The sequence below is a fragment of the Phascolarctos cinereus genome, unplaced genomic scaffold, assembly GCF_003287225.1.
Source record: "Phascolarctos cinereus isolate Bilbo 61053 unplaced genomic scaffold, phaCin_HiC Scaffold_5;HRSCAF=322, whole genome shotgun sequence".
NCBI classification, from domain to species: domain Eukaryota; kingdom Metazoa; phylum Chordata; class Mammalia; order Diprotodontia; family Phascolarctidae; genus Phascolarctos; species Phascolarctos cinereus.
In genome coordinates, this window is record NW_027555958.1 from 301643512 (window position 1) to 301657622 (window position 14111).

Sequence of the window (14111 nt, forward strand, 5' to 3'; positions counted from 1 at the left end):
ATCCATATCTGTGTGCTGTCAGTCAACCCTCTGTTGTTTTTGTCTTTGTAAAATTTGACCTTGTGCAAGATTACCAACAGTTGATCATTAATGATGCTACTGAAGATACTTGAATAATAACTGCAATAGCAGCTAAGATTTATAGTGTGCTTTATTTTAAAAAGTTATTGTGAACCTGATATATCAGTATTTCTGTATACAAAGAACAAAAAAACCATGTATATGAAACCCTGAATCCCTATTAGGCACAGCTTATTTTTTTGAAAAACGTAATGGGGAGGGACTGGCCATTGAATCTATTTAGAGCATGTTTAGATTTGTTTTTTTCCTGGTGCATCTTACAGAACATGTGCAGATAGATATTCCCTGTCTGGTTTCAATCCAACATGTGGAACTTTGAAAGCCTCTTTTCAGCCATGCATGAATGAGGGACTGGAACTGTGTGATGATGAAAAGTCTTCCAATTGGCTATGGAGCTAGAAATACTAATTACTCAGGAGATGCTGAGCAGGAATTGAGTTGAAATGCAAAAGGAATGATGCAAAGGCCTCTCAGTCTTATTTTCTTCCTGGACAATGAGACCAGGACTGCTGCTATGAGCTGCTGGGTGGGGGAGGGATGGGTGACTTACCTATCTCTCACCTGGTCATTGTGTGCCCATGGGCACATATCACCTTTGCTTCTTTGGTGTTTATTCTTTCCTGATCTTAGGTGAATGAGAGGGCAGTATCCAGGCAATTGTGAGTTTGGGAGAACCATAAAAGCTATCAGATGTACCTTGGGCAACTGGAATTGGTAGCAAAGTCCATCAAAGGTGTAGAAGGGGCCACTGGAGTGACAGTGGCTGAAAGCAGAGGAAATGCTTACAGATGGATGTGGAAATACACTCATTACCTGAGGATTGCAATAGTTTCGGGGATCATGACCCTGAGTGATGGACAGATGAGCTGGCTATGGACACTGGAAGGAGATTGGAACCAAAAGGAAAGGTACATCTACGATAATGTTGATGAGGATTTTAAGAGAAGAGGATTCCCAGTGCTAGGTCTTTTGAGGTATCGCATTCCCATATTTGTTCTCTACACAAATGACTCACTACCACCGTACTTTATATTTGAGTCCACTCTCCCCAAGGATCATGATATATATAAGGAGACAGTACACCTTTAATTTAGCAAGGTTATTTTGATATAACTTTTTTTTTTTTGCTATATCTGCTTGGTAAATGACCTTTGCTAAAAGCTAATTGAAGTCAATTGGTTAATCAATAATGGGGATCACACTGGTGGGGGCTTCTGAACAAAAGGATCATGTGGTTAGTAACTATCTGAGGCTGTATTTGAACTCAACTCTTACTGACTCCAGGCCCAGCCATCTATCCATTGTACCACCTAGCTACCTATAATCTTTAATTTTGTCCTAATATTTCTTTTTGTTTCTTGGAGACTTTGGATTTTGTTTGCTTCAGTCTAATTTTCAGAACTCTGATACTTGGGTTTTCCATCTTCTGTTCTAGGCTATTCATTCTCCTTCTAATTTATTTCCCCAGAACTTACATTTCATTTTTAATTTCTCACTTCATTTAGATACTCTTATAATCACTGCGGCCAAGCCATATTTCTTCCTTCAATATGGTCCCGATCTCAGTTTCCAGGACTTTTCTGCTGGCTTCCACCTCCTCTGGTATGTCTGCTCAGAGAGCTGAGGCATTTTAGGTGTGTTCCAGTTAAGTCAACAAGCATTTGTTAAACATTCTGTCTTTGTCTCTGTCTCTCTGTCTTTCCCCCTCCCCCGAATCATTTTCAGTGGTGTCTGACTCTGTGCTAAATACTAGAGATACAAAGATTTTTTTAAAGTCCCCTTGAGGGGCAGCTAGGTGGTTAAGTGGATAGAGCACCGGCCCTGAAGTCAGGAGGACCTGAGTTCAAATATAGCCTCAGACCAAACACTTGACATTTAACTAGCTGTGTGACCCTGGGCAAGTCACTTAACCCCAATTGCCTAAAAATTAATTAATTAAACTAAAAAATTAAAGTCCCCTTGATCATTTCAGGTCAGAAAGTGATGGATTTTCAATCCCCTTGGAGCTTCCCTCTAAGGGCATTCTGGGTTTTTTGCCCTCTGGTAATAAAGAGCTCCAAGTGGCAAGCCTCCTGAAATATCTCTAGTCAGATCACTTCGAGGCTTCCAGCTTGCTCCCCCAAGCTTCCTCTGACTTCCCTGTAACTAGCACGCAGGCTTCTGCCTCTCTTTTTTGGTACAGTCCTAAGCTGGATGAAGGAGTATGTTGATTGTTTCTTTTTGGATTGTTTGATCATTATTCAACCTGGCACCCTTCAAAAATTTTTGCTGGACTTTATGTGGGAGAGTTGGGCCCCTCTAAGGCCTTTCACAAAACCATGTTAATTGGAAATCCTCTCTGCTCTTACTTTATCATTACCCAAAGGCTCCACATCATGCTTCCACCCCTCTGGTTCCTGGATTTCCTCTTAGTACTATATTTTCTTAATAAATAATGTGATTCTACATCCTTCTCCCCTGGGATAAGGCACACCTTATTATAGCTATAGTCCAGCTAGGGATCAAATTCCTGTTTCCCATCAAGTGTTACCTATGAGGTCAAATTGCCCTCCATGTGATAAGCTTTCTATTTTGTCTGGCTTATTATCCATCCTTTGGCTGTTCACATAGAGATATTGAAAGACATGGGTTTTAGTACTGGCTGCTTTCTCAAATTTTGCCTCTAGGGATCTCCTGGGTGCTTTTATTGTTATTCTTATGCATTAACTTTCTCCCTTTCTTTCCTCTTCTGTTTAAAGTCTTTTGGATTAGATTTGAAAGACTCCAGGCCGATATAGTCCTACCAGACCTTATAAGGTGCTCTCTATCCCAGGCCAAGAGCTTGTCATTCTTATATTTTATGTCTTGGTTCAGAAATCAAAATTCCATTCTCAGAAACCATCTTCTTTCTTAACCAGTTTATTTCCCAAATCTATCTTTCTCTTTGGAGACCCTCGCTTTCAATGGGCAGCAGTTGGTAACTCCACTTGTGTCCTCAAAGTCTTCAATTTCTTTCCTGGTACTTCATCATCGTTAATAATGCTTCCTAGATTACTTTAGGTAGTGTCATTTGAATCCATATGAATTATCAGAAGTGCTAGTAGTCATGCTGGGTTTAATAGGTCTTGGCAGAATCTTTTGTTATATCTTGGACATGCCCCAGGAAAAGAGCAGGCCTTTCTATTGTTTGTTATTTATTATTGCTGTTCATCCTTTGTTTTGGAAGAGGACCAATGAAATCACAGGGTGATATCTTGACTTGTGCACAAATTGGTTTTAAGTAAGACAGAGTCTTGCAAAGTCGTCAGCCTCACTCTCTTCCAGAGTTATCAAAGGCCAGTGGCAAGACAGAAGTTAAGATGACCGGTGATGGCCTAGGATTAGTATATGACCTTGGTGTCTTCCACGTCTGACAAAGGTCTAAATGCTCTGCAGCCCTTGCTTCAGCCACCTTAATGGCTGATGGAACAAATTGTTCTCATCGGCCCATTCTGCTGAGGAAAGTCTTCACATGCTTGGGGTAGACATCCTCCTAACTCACTGATGGGTTTGAGGCCTGTTGGTTACTCTCAACTTGGTTTGACCATCTGCCAGATGGTTTACCAGGGTGTGGCCGCTGTGCGCGCTACAGCTTCTTGGAGCCACAGGTGAGAGTCGGGTGTCAGGTGGACACCACAGGTAGATGAACAGCCCTGAAAAGGACTCAGCAAGCCCTCACACCAGAGGTGCTAGTGCTTCCTAAGCACCTCATATGCCCCTTTCTATTGTTATTGGGTTGACAGCTGTCTCAGTAGCCCCTGTTGGAGAGACAATAGCTACCACTAATTTGTCCCTTATTCAAATGATCTCTCTTCAGATAGCACCCATGGATGTACAACAGCAGTTTTAGGGAGACAAACAGCTGCTTATTTTTTCAGAGTATGCAGAGAATTCCTCTTTAGGAAGAGTTATTTCTATTTCTTAGCTTCAGTCATTCAGTGATTTTTTCCTCTCTTTTTCTTCTATACAGCTGTGGTAGGAGAAGTAGCTATTCTGAGAATCATTTGCATAGAGATGATAATTCAGTCATCGTGTGTGTGTGTGTGTGTGTGTGTGTGTGTGTGTGTGTGTGTGTGTGTGTGTGTGTGTCTGACTTCATGATCCCATTTGGGGGTTTTCTTGGCAAAGATATTGAAGTGGTTTGCCGTTTCCTTCTCTAGCTCATTTTACAGATGAGAAAACTGAGGCAAACAGGGGAAGAGATGATAATTAAATGAGCAGATAAGGTCACCAAGAGATTGCAGAAAGAATAAGAGGAGGATTAAGGACAGAGTCTTGGGGGTGTACCAATAGTACCTGACCCATAATAGACACTTAATACTTATTAGTTGACTGACTGACTGATGGTATAGATGATGATGATACAGCAAAAGAGACTGAAGAACAGTCAGACATGAGAACCAAGACAGAAGTGGAAGAAAAGAGAAACCTGAAGAAGAAAGATTATCTAGGAGGAGAAGGTACTTAACTGAAAAATGTTATAGAAAGGACAAGAAGGATGAGGTCTGAGAAAAGACAGAAGATTTGGCAATTAAGAACTCACTATAATTTTTGAAAGAATATTTTCAGTTGAGTCATGGGGTAGGCACCTAGATTGTAAGGGGCTGAGAGGTGAGTTAGAGGAGAAGAAGTGGAGGCAGTTAAGTATAGACAACTTTTTCTGGGAGTTTGTGAAAAAAAGAAAGAGATATGGTTTGAGAGAATGGTAGGATCTAATAAGGTTTTTTTTTTTAAGTATAGGGAAGACTTGGGAGTGTTTCTAGACAGAGGCAAGGAATTAGTAGTGGACAGGGAGAGAATGAAGATTAGAGAGAAGTGGTTCCTGGGCACGACAATCTCTGCCAGTTATTGTCCTGCTATTCTCAGCTGGCTACTCAGGTAAAAAAAATGATGGTGATGATAGCTAGCATTTATATGGTACCTACTGTGTGCCAGGCACTGTCCTATGCACTTTACAAATATTACTTCATTTGATTCTCACAACAGTCCTGGTAGGCAGGTGCTATTACTATCCTCATTTTACAGGTGAAGAAACTGAAGCAGATGGAGATTAAGTGACCTGCCCAAGGTCAATCAGTGGATAAGATCACCAAGGGAGAGAGTGTAGGAAGAATGAGAATAGGGTCTAGGACAGAGCCTTGGGAGTATATCCATACTGCCAGATTTGAGGCTGAATTTGAACCAAAGTTTTCCTGACTCCAGGTCCAGCACTGTGGAGAGCCATAGTACCACCTAGCAGTCCCTAATCTCTGGAGTGTATTTCTCCCTTCTACCAGCTCTGTGCTTCACCTCTTCAGGGCCACTTGCTGGCAATCTCAACTATAATCTGCTAGAACATAGTGTCCTTCCTGATAAGGGCAAACTGACATCTCTTTACTCATAGCCACTACACTAGCTAAAAAACATTAAGGTAGAGTGCCTCCAGGCTAAAGGCTAACTTTAAGTATTTTCTTTTTGACCTTGTATCTGGGTAGGGATTTTGGGTATCTGTTCCAGACAACTACTTGACTTAGAGTTAGCCATCCTCAAGATGCTTGCTGGTTTAGCATACCAATGAATTTGAGCCAAAGCAAAAGATAACTAAGGAGGCAAGATCTTTGCTCTCCATCCATTTAATCTGAATTCTTGTCTTTCTTTATGCAAATCTGTCAGCAACAAAATTCTGTTGCTTTGGCGACATGTTTTGGCCAGGGAAAAAATTTGCTGTTTCCCTACACAGGTCCTACTCTTCATATTTACTGGAAGTGATACCATCACTTCTTTCTTCCTTCTTTCTTGCCAATAGGAACAATGGATAACTGTTGCAAACTATATAGAGAGAAGCAAGTGTGAGGTGGGCAATGGAATCTGAAAGGGAGGAGCCTGTGGGGAGATACTGAAAACTCACACAAATGAATCGATAGTAAAGGAAATCTCAGATAGTTGTGACTGGTAGGGATTCTCAGGGAAGCAGTATTGAATGATTCATGTCTACCAAATGCTCAGCAGCCATGTTACAAATAATCGCCCCAGAAGCTGCAACTGATCAATAGTTTTTTTTCAAGTTACTTCATGTTTGCTGGCCTTTCTACCTGGCCAGAAACTGGATCCCCAGGAAGGAAGCAGCCATTGAAAATGATGGCAGCTATGAGTCTATGAGGAAACACCGTGGCTACGAGAGAATTTCTCTTGAGCTCTGCCTGCTGTCGATGGTTATATAATGGGTGTAGCCCCATTTAGCTTCTCATTTCTCCTCTGCTGATCTGCTGTGTTATCGCTCAGAAAAAGGCAACCATTGGAAGGAAGGAAGCAATCATTTATTAAGCACCTACTATGTGTCAGGTACTATGTGCTAAACTCTTTAAAAATATCATCTCATTTGATCTTAACAACAACCCTGGGAGGTAGATTCTCTTGTTAACCCCCTTTTACAGCTGAGGACATTGAGGCAGAAAGAGGTTAAGTGACTTGCCCAGGGCCATTCAACTAATAAGTATCTGAGGCTGGATTTGAACTGAGGTCTACTTTGATTTCAGACCCAGCACTCTATACACTGCATCATCTAGGTGCCTCTATTGGGAAGTTACTTCTTCCTCTACCAGAAAAAAAGATGTTTTGGGGATTGGGCTGAGAAGGGATTGTGAACCTTTTTTGTGTGTCCTAGATCCCTGCGGAAGTCTGGAGAAGCCTATATACCTCTTCTCAGAAGAATGTTTTTAAATGAATAAAATAAAATATGTAGGATTACACAGGGAACCAATCCTTTTGAAATACAATTATTAAAATATTTTTAAAAAAAGTTCTTGGACTCCAGGTGAAGAATCCTTGATCTCTATTCTGCTAAATCCTTACAAAAGAATTAAGGAGATACTCTGGGTGCTCTTCTGTCTGTACCGAACTGCTCACTTTGATCTCCAAATCTGTCTTTGCTGGGAACAATGAAGCTGGTTGGACCAAGTAAGTTCCTGGCTGCCATATTTGAAATCCCAGAACCCATGTTGGACAAAATCTTTCATTCTGATGGGCCCCTGTGATATCTCCAAGTTGACTGACTTTGAATGGGGAATGATATCGTGGAGTTTTAAGACAGAAGGAGATAAGAGAAAGCTTGAGGTTATGGCCTTTATTTTCAAAGTGAAGTATGACATGAGTTCCTCAGCTGAGAGATGGGGGGAAATAGGGTGGTATGTGAGAGTTGAGGTGAGAAGAGGATGTTTAGAACAGCCTTTGTAGACAATGGGATAGAGCATCAATTAGGGAGGAGTAAATGGATTATTTTGCTATAGTGAGTGCTCAGGTGAGACAAGACAACATTAATTTATAGTGTAGCTTTGGTGATTTCCTCTAGCTCTGGTCCATTGGATGTGAAGAGCTGAGGAGGCAGATGGTGGGAGTAATTTGGGGTTGGAGTTTGCAAGACATGAGTGATGATGGGGTAGGGGCAAGAGATCCAGGGGTAGCAGATATGATAGAGTTGAATTAAACTCTAAAGTTTAATTACTCCTGGAGGGTCTTGACAATAGCCAAACCATTGGAGGATGCCACAAAATCCCAGAATGTTAAAGCTAGAAGGGATCTTGGAACTCAGCCTTTCCTCCTCATTGGACAGTCGAGGAAACTAAGGTCTAGTGCAGGGGTGGGGAACCTTCGGCAGGTTGCCCACCCCTGGGGCTAGTGATTTGCCTGAAGTCACACTTACTTGCCAGTAAGCAGCAAGGCTCAGGATAGAATTCACTTCCTTTGATTCCAAATCTATTGTTTTTTCCCCTGGAACCCATGCTACATCTCACTATACCAACGACTCAATTAAGATCTTCATTCCAACTCCCTATCCTTTCCAGTTACAACACACTAGAGCCATCTGTTATTGGTCATGGATCAGCTATGTATATGTATATGTCTATGTTCTGGGTATGACTGTAATTAGATTTCGTTACCTGGGGCAAAAACAATTAAGTTGGGGTGGGGTGAGTCATGGGAGGATGTTGGGAGTCCAGTTGCATCTATAATGGGGGAATGGGGTGGGTAGTTTGCTTCTTGAGGGCAGAGACTGGTTTTGCCTTTCTTCATATCCCCAGCATTTAGCACAGTACCTGACACATAGTAGGTGCTTCAGAAATGCTTGTTGATTGATTAGAGATTGAAATTGTGCTATCTAAGTAGAACCTGGGGTATTGGCTATGGGCTGGGGCTGGTAGAGGGCTGTATAGGAACAATGGCCACAGTGGGGAGAGAGTCCTCCTTCCTACCTCCACAATGGCAGAATCCTGGGGCAAGATCTCATTTGCCTTATGCTAGTTAGGGATCTGCTCCTTGAGATTCATTGGTGTCAGGAAACTGAAGACAGTGGTAACTCTTCTCTGACCACTACAGTTCCTTGGAAGTAGAGTTACCTGGCATGCCCAAGAAACACCTGCTTAGTTAGGTAGAAATTTCCTTTGTATTTCCTGGTTGCCATCTGGAACTGTTCAGTCTGGGGGGGGGAGAATCAAATTGAGGTTAGAGGAAATGCCCAGCAGTGGCATTGCAGTTAGGTGGCACAGTGGATAAAGTGCTACAAATTTGGGCTTGATTTATTTTCCTGTTGATTGTTAGACTTAAGAAAGTAATAGAGAACGTGCAGATTAAATTTAAAAGTTTAGTGAAGCTGCATTTTGTCCCTCAGAGAGCTGGTTGTTAAACATTTACCAGTGACCTCCCCCCCCCCAGGACCTAAGAAATATCAAATGTAAAATTTTCTTTTCTGCTTTTGAAAACCTTCCTCTGAGTAGTAGAGGAACTTGGGTTAGGTGTTTGCTGCAGTAAAGACATTCTAACTATCCTTCTTGAAAGGTGGGGGCCAGCTCTTAACCTCTTCTACTTACTTTTGCAGATGGGCATAAAAACCTTCTTCCCCACACAAAAGACATTTATCTTCCCTGACATCCATCCTTATCTCTATACTCACACCACCTCACCTGGTAGGTGATTCAGGACAGTGGGAAGCAGTGTTCTGTAGGGGCACCAGGGGGCGCTGTGGACTAAAGACCAATAAATAAAAGCCTGGAACCACTTGGCTGGGCGACGAATGTTTTATACCAGTATTGACTGGTACTGTGGTACTCAGGTCTGGACAGAGACGAAGGAAGCAGGAAGAAGCCTGGCCCCAAGGCTGCACAGTGATGAATCTATTAGACTTTAAGCTTCCTGAGGGTAGGAATAGGGAGTAGAGATCTTATGTCTTACTTGCGTAAGACACTGTCCAGCACCATTATCTCCTACAGAGCAGGTGTTTAATGAATGAACCAAGGTTTGGTTCTTCAACTGGGGTGAACTTAAAATTGCTTTTGTAATTGTATTTCAGCATAATTGATTTTCTTTGTAATCCTATGTATTTTATTTTATGCATTCAAAAACATTCTTCTGAGAAGGGGTCCACAGGTTTCACCCTGCCACCCAAGGGGTCTATGATATGCAGAAAGTTTCAGAACTTCTGGAATGAATGAATGAAATGCCCTGACACCTGAGGAAAAGAGGAAAAGCATAGACGTATGTATTCCTTTGTTCTTTTCCACTGTGCTCCGTAAGATACTTTTGCCCAGCTCTCCCCCTGTTGAACCCCAGGGTAGCACCCCTGATTTTGTGGGAAACCTTGTCAAAGCTGGGGATATGAGGATTCATGGGTTACTCCCTGTAGCTGCATCCTCATCTTATGGATCTCTTTGGTTGTTTTCTCCTTTCCTTCTATTTCTCTGTTTCCCCCTTGTCACAACCATAAACCCCAATACTGCTGGCCCTTTTGTTCTCTCTGTGGGTTCCTGTGTCTCTGCCTCATCCTCTCTCTTGTTACCTTATCTTCCTTATCTCTTTTTCTGTCTCCTTGTATCTGTAGATCTCTACTGTGCTCTCTAAGTATTTTTTTTCCTGTTGGTTGTTCTGACTTTCTGAGTCTCTTCAGTCTACCCTTTGTGTAAAAAGGAGGTTTAAAGGAGAGGTTTAGGAGTTTACCTAATATAATACCTAATATTTACCTAATTTAATAGAACAATAGTTTACCTGATATAATAGAACAATAGAAGGTAAAGTTGCTGACAACGAAGTGTGAACCTCCTCACTCGGCCTGATGGAATTACGGGTTGAGGCCATTGGATGAAGGCAACTGAGGAAGCACATGATTAGCTGAGCTAGTAAAAAGCAAGCTGGCCCCGCTCCAAGGTGAACTCGGAGGAAAGAGTCTGTTTTTCCCTTTTTCCCTTTATCCTCTTGGACAATGCAGCAAGGAAAGGAAGGAGGGACTTTCTCTTTCCCTCCCTCCCCATCAGCGATGGTGCTCAAGGCAGCATCCAATAGAGAGTCACCAGCTGCCATGGTGTCCTGAGAATCTGGTGGAAGGGGTGGAGTGGGATCTTGCTGGGGAGATGACAAACCCCAGAGACCAGATCTCTTCAGGTCCTAGGATTTGGGCTTTACTTCTTTCTGTAGATCCATGGAAGTATCCCATTCCAGGATGCCAGCTGAGCTCAAAGCTATAGCCAGGCTCCATTGAGCAGCAGCTAGCTTGGAGACTTTGGGACCAAGGTAGAGGAAAAAGTGCAGTAACAATTTGACCAGCATCTGAGGAGTGAGTTGCTTCTCCCCAAATATGCAAAGAATTCTCTGGGCATCTACTCTTCTCAACGATGCTGTGTATATTTGTGGGAGAGTGTGCTTTAGGTTTATAGGCAAATAGTTTTGCCTTAAGCTAGTTGTATCCTCTGGCTAACTAGAGTAAACACAGGTAAAGAGTACAGACCCAGAGTGTACTTTGACTCTGGGGTAGTTATCCCGTTGGGTGTATTGGGTATTCAGGGAGCGGGCCTGCACAACCTGCAGCCCACAGGCTGGATTTTGGGCAGCCCTCAGAAAAGTGTAGAGGATGTGCAGGCCTAGTTTAGAGCTTGGTCAGACATGGAAGATGACTTCCGTCACTTGTCTTTCTTTTTGTCCTGCCGCTGGACTTTGATGACTCTGGAAGAGAGTGAAGCTGACAACTTTGTACAACTCTGCCTCACTTAAATCCAAATTATGCACAAGTGAAGACACCCTGTGATGTCATTGGTCTTCTTTGAAAACTAAGGACAAACAACAACAGTTATGCCCCTGGGATCCAATCTGTGATATGTGTGAATGGGGAATGGATAGCCCAAAGGGGGCACCGCATGTGAATATCTCTGTCCGGTCTCATTCCTTCCAACCAGGAATTCTGCCTCCTTTTAATTTTTCTCACTTGTCCTCTCCTCCTGTCCCCTTCTAGTTTTCTCTACTCTGATTCATGCTCTAAATGTTTCTAAAGCTGGGCCCTCTCTGATCACCCATGGTTCCTGAGTTATACTGTACGTCATCCCTTCTTAGCTTCATAGGTCATAGGGACATGTATTTAGAGCTGCAAGGAACTTTGGGGGTCATTTAATTAATTTCTCTCATTTTACAAAGGAGAAAACAGAGACCCAGAGACTTTCAATGACTTGCCTGAAGTCACACAGGCACAGAGTAAGGATTTAAACAGGTCCTCTGGCTCTAAATCCATTGTTCTTTCCAAAAGCACCACAATTACTTCCCTCCCTCCCTTTGTCTCCACGTTCCTTCTCTCCCTCTTCCCTCCTCCCCTTTCCCCAATGCTCCAACAACCTGACTAGGATCTGGGAAGGAAATCAAGGCCACACACAATGAAGGCCATAAAAGCAAGGCCACCAGGACACCATCAGTCCCTAAGGAGAAAGCTGGGTTGGCAGCCAGTCTTGTAGGGATGGGGCCTTTGGGAAGAGAGGGGCTAGCATAAGGAGAGGCAAAGAAGAAGAACTGGGGTATGGTGTGGAGTATTGACCCCGGGTCAGAAATTGTGAGAAGCCAGAGGCGAAATGCAGGAGTGTTAAACACATGGCCTACAATACTCATGAGTAAGGACAAACCAGATTAAAATGTAATTGGGAAAATATTTAACAAAATAAATAAAATGAAACATCAATAATGTTAGGATGTGGTTTTCTAAGTCATTATGTGGCCCCAGGGATCCTTATTGTGGGTTAGCGGCCCCCTGTTTCTTTTGAATTTGATACCACCGGAATAGTGGATAGTACACTGGAGTTGGAGGACCTTGATTTGAATTCCAGCTCTGCTTTTGAGGATGGGTGTGATCGTGGTTATATCATGGCATTTCTTGGGGTTTTAGTTTCCTCATCTGTGAAATAAGGGAGGGTTGAATAAATGCATAAAAATGCACTTATGAAGCACTCTGTACTCTGTACTCATTGTCAGCATTAGGGATACAAACACAAAACTGGGAAATTTCTTCCAACTCTGAATCCAACGATGACCCTTCTGCTCTTCAGGGTGAGAGTCAGATGCCCTCCACCCCACCCTAAGACCCATAAGCCATCCATCCATTCTATCTTCTACCCAGCTTCCGAAGTCATATTTCTTAAGCGAAGGCCTGACAAGGTCATTCCTACTTCACAAACTCTGGTGACTCCCTGTGGCTTCTTGGATTAAATACAGACCTCTACTTTTGGTATTTAAACCCCTTTCCAACATGGCTGCGATCTATACTTCCAGATTCATTTTATGTTGCATGTTGTTCAGCCATGTCTGAGTCTTTGTGACTCTGTTCAGGAATTTTTTGGCAAAGATACTGGACTGGTTTGCCATTTCCTTCTCTAGCTCATCTGACAGATGAGGAAACTGAGGCAAATAGGATTAAGTGACTCACCCAGGGTCACACAGCAAGTATGTGTCTAAGGCTGGATTTGAACTCAGGTTCCTGATTCCAATCCCAGTGCTTTCCCCATCCCTCCCTCCCCACCCTCCATCTGACCCCAGAGAGGCTACAATTGAGCCACCTGTTATCCTTCCCATATTCTATGATCCAGCCAAACTGGCCTTCTTGCTGTTCCTTACCCACATAACTCCGTCTCTCACCTCTGTACCTTTGCTCTGGCTGTTCTTCATGCCAGGCATGTTCTCCCTCCTCACCTCTGTCTTGTAGGATCCTTCCCCAGCTCAAGTACAACCCTCTACGTGAATCCTTTCCTGGACCACTCCTCTCCAGCTGTTAGTGTCCCACTCCACCTCCAACTACCTTATATTTCTGTTTTATACATACACATACACATACACATAACACATAACATACATATATTCTGAACATTCAGTACATACATATTGTCTCCTCTTGTAGAATGTAGGCTCCCTGAGGGCAGGGATCATTTCTTTTGTCTGTGTCCTCAGTACCTAGGACAGTGCTTGGCACAAGGTAGAGGCTTAATAAATATTTATTGATAGATTGATTAATCAGACAGAACCATTCCCCTCCCAGGCTTCCAGGCCACAGACACTATTGTCCTCTAGGACAATTTGATCTTTTTTTTTTTTAAATGACTCATTTTGAATTTAAATGCAAAAAGAGAAAATATTTCCACGTATACAGCACAACATAAAGAGAGGATTCAATATAAAACCATTAATTTCCATTTCAGATTGTTTACTTTTTTTAAAAAAACTACGTAATAAATACTATATATTGTTTTCAAAGTTACCTTACTTTTTTGTGCTTCCAAGTTTTTTTTTCTCTGCTGTACACTTTTTTCTTTCTCCCTCCTTTCCCACCCTACCCTAGAGAGGCTACAATTAAACACAAATACTTATACACACATATATGTGTATGTGTATGTATGTATGTGCATGTATCTTTATCTATATCTATCTCACCATCTATCCATACTTCTATTTATCAATTCTTTTTCTGGAAGTGAATAGCATTTTCCTTCATATGTCCTTTGTAGTTGGTTTGAATATATATGATACTCAAGATGAATTACTAATTCCAAATTGTTCTTAGGACAATATTTCTTCTATGACGCACAACATTCTTTTGGTTTTGCTCATTTCACTTTTCATTGTTTCAAGCAAGTCTTTCCATGTTTTTCTAAGATCATGGAGCTCATCATTTCTTATAGCATAGTAGTATTCTAACACAATCACATACCACATCTTGTTTAGTCATTCCCCAACTGAAGGGC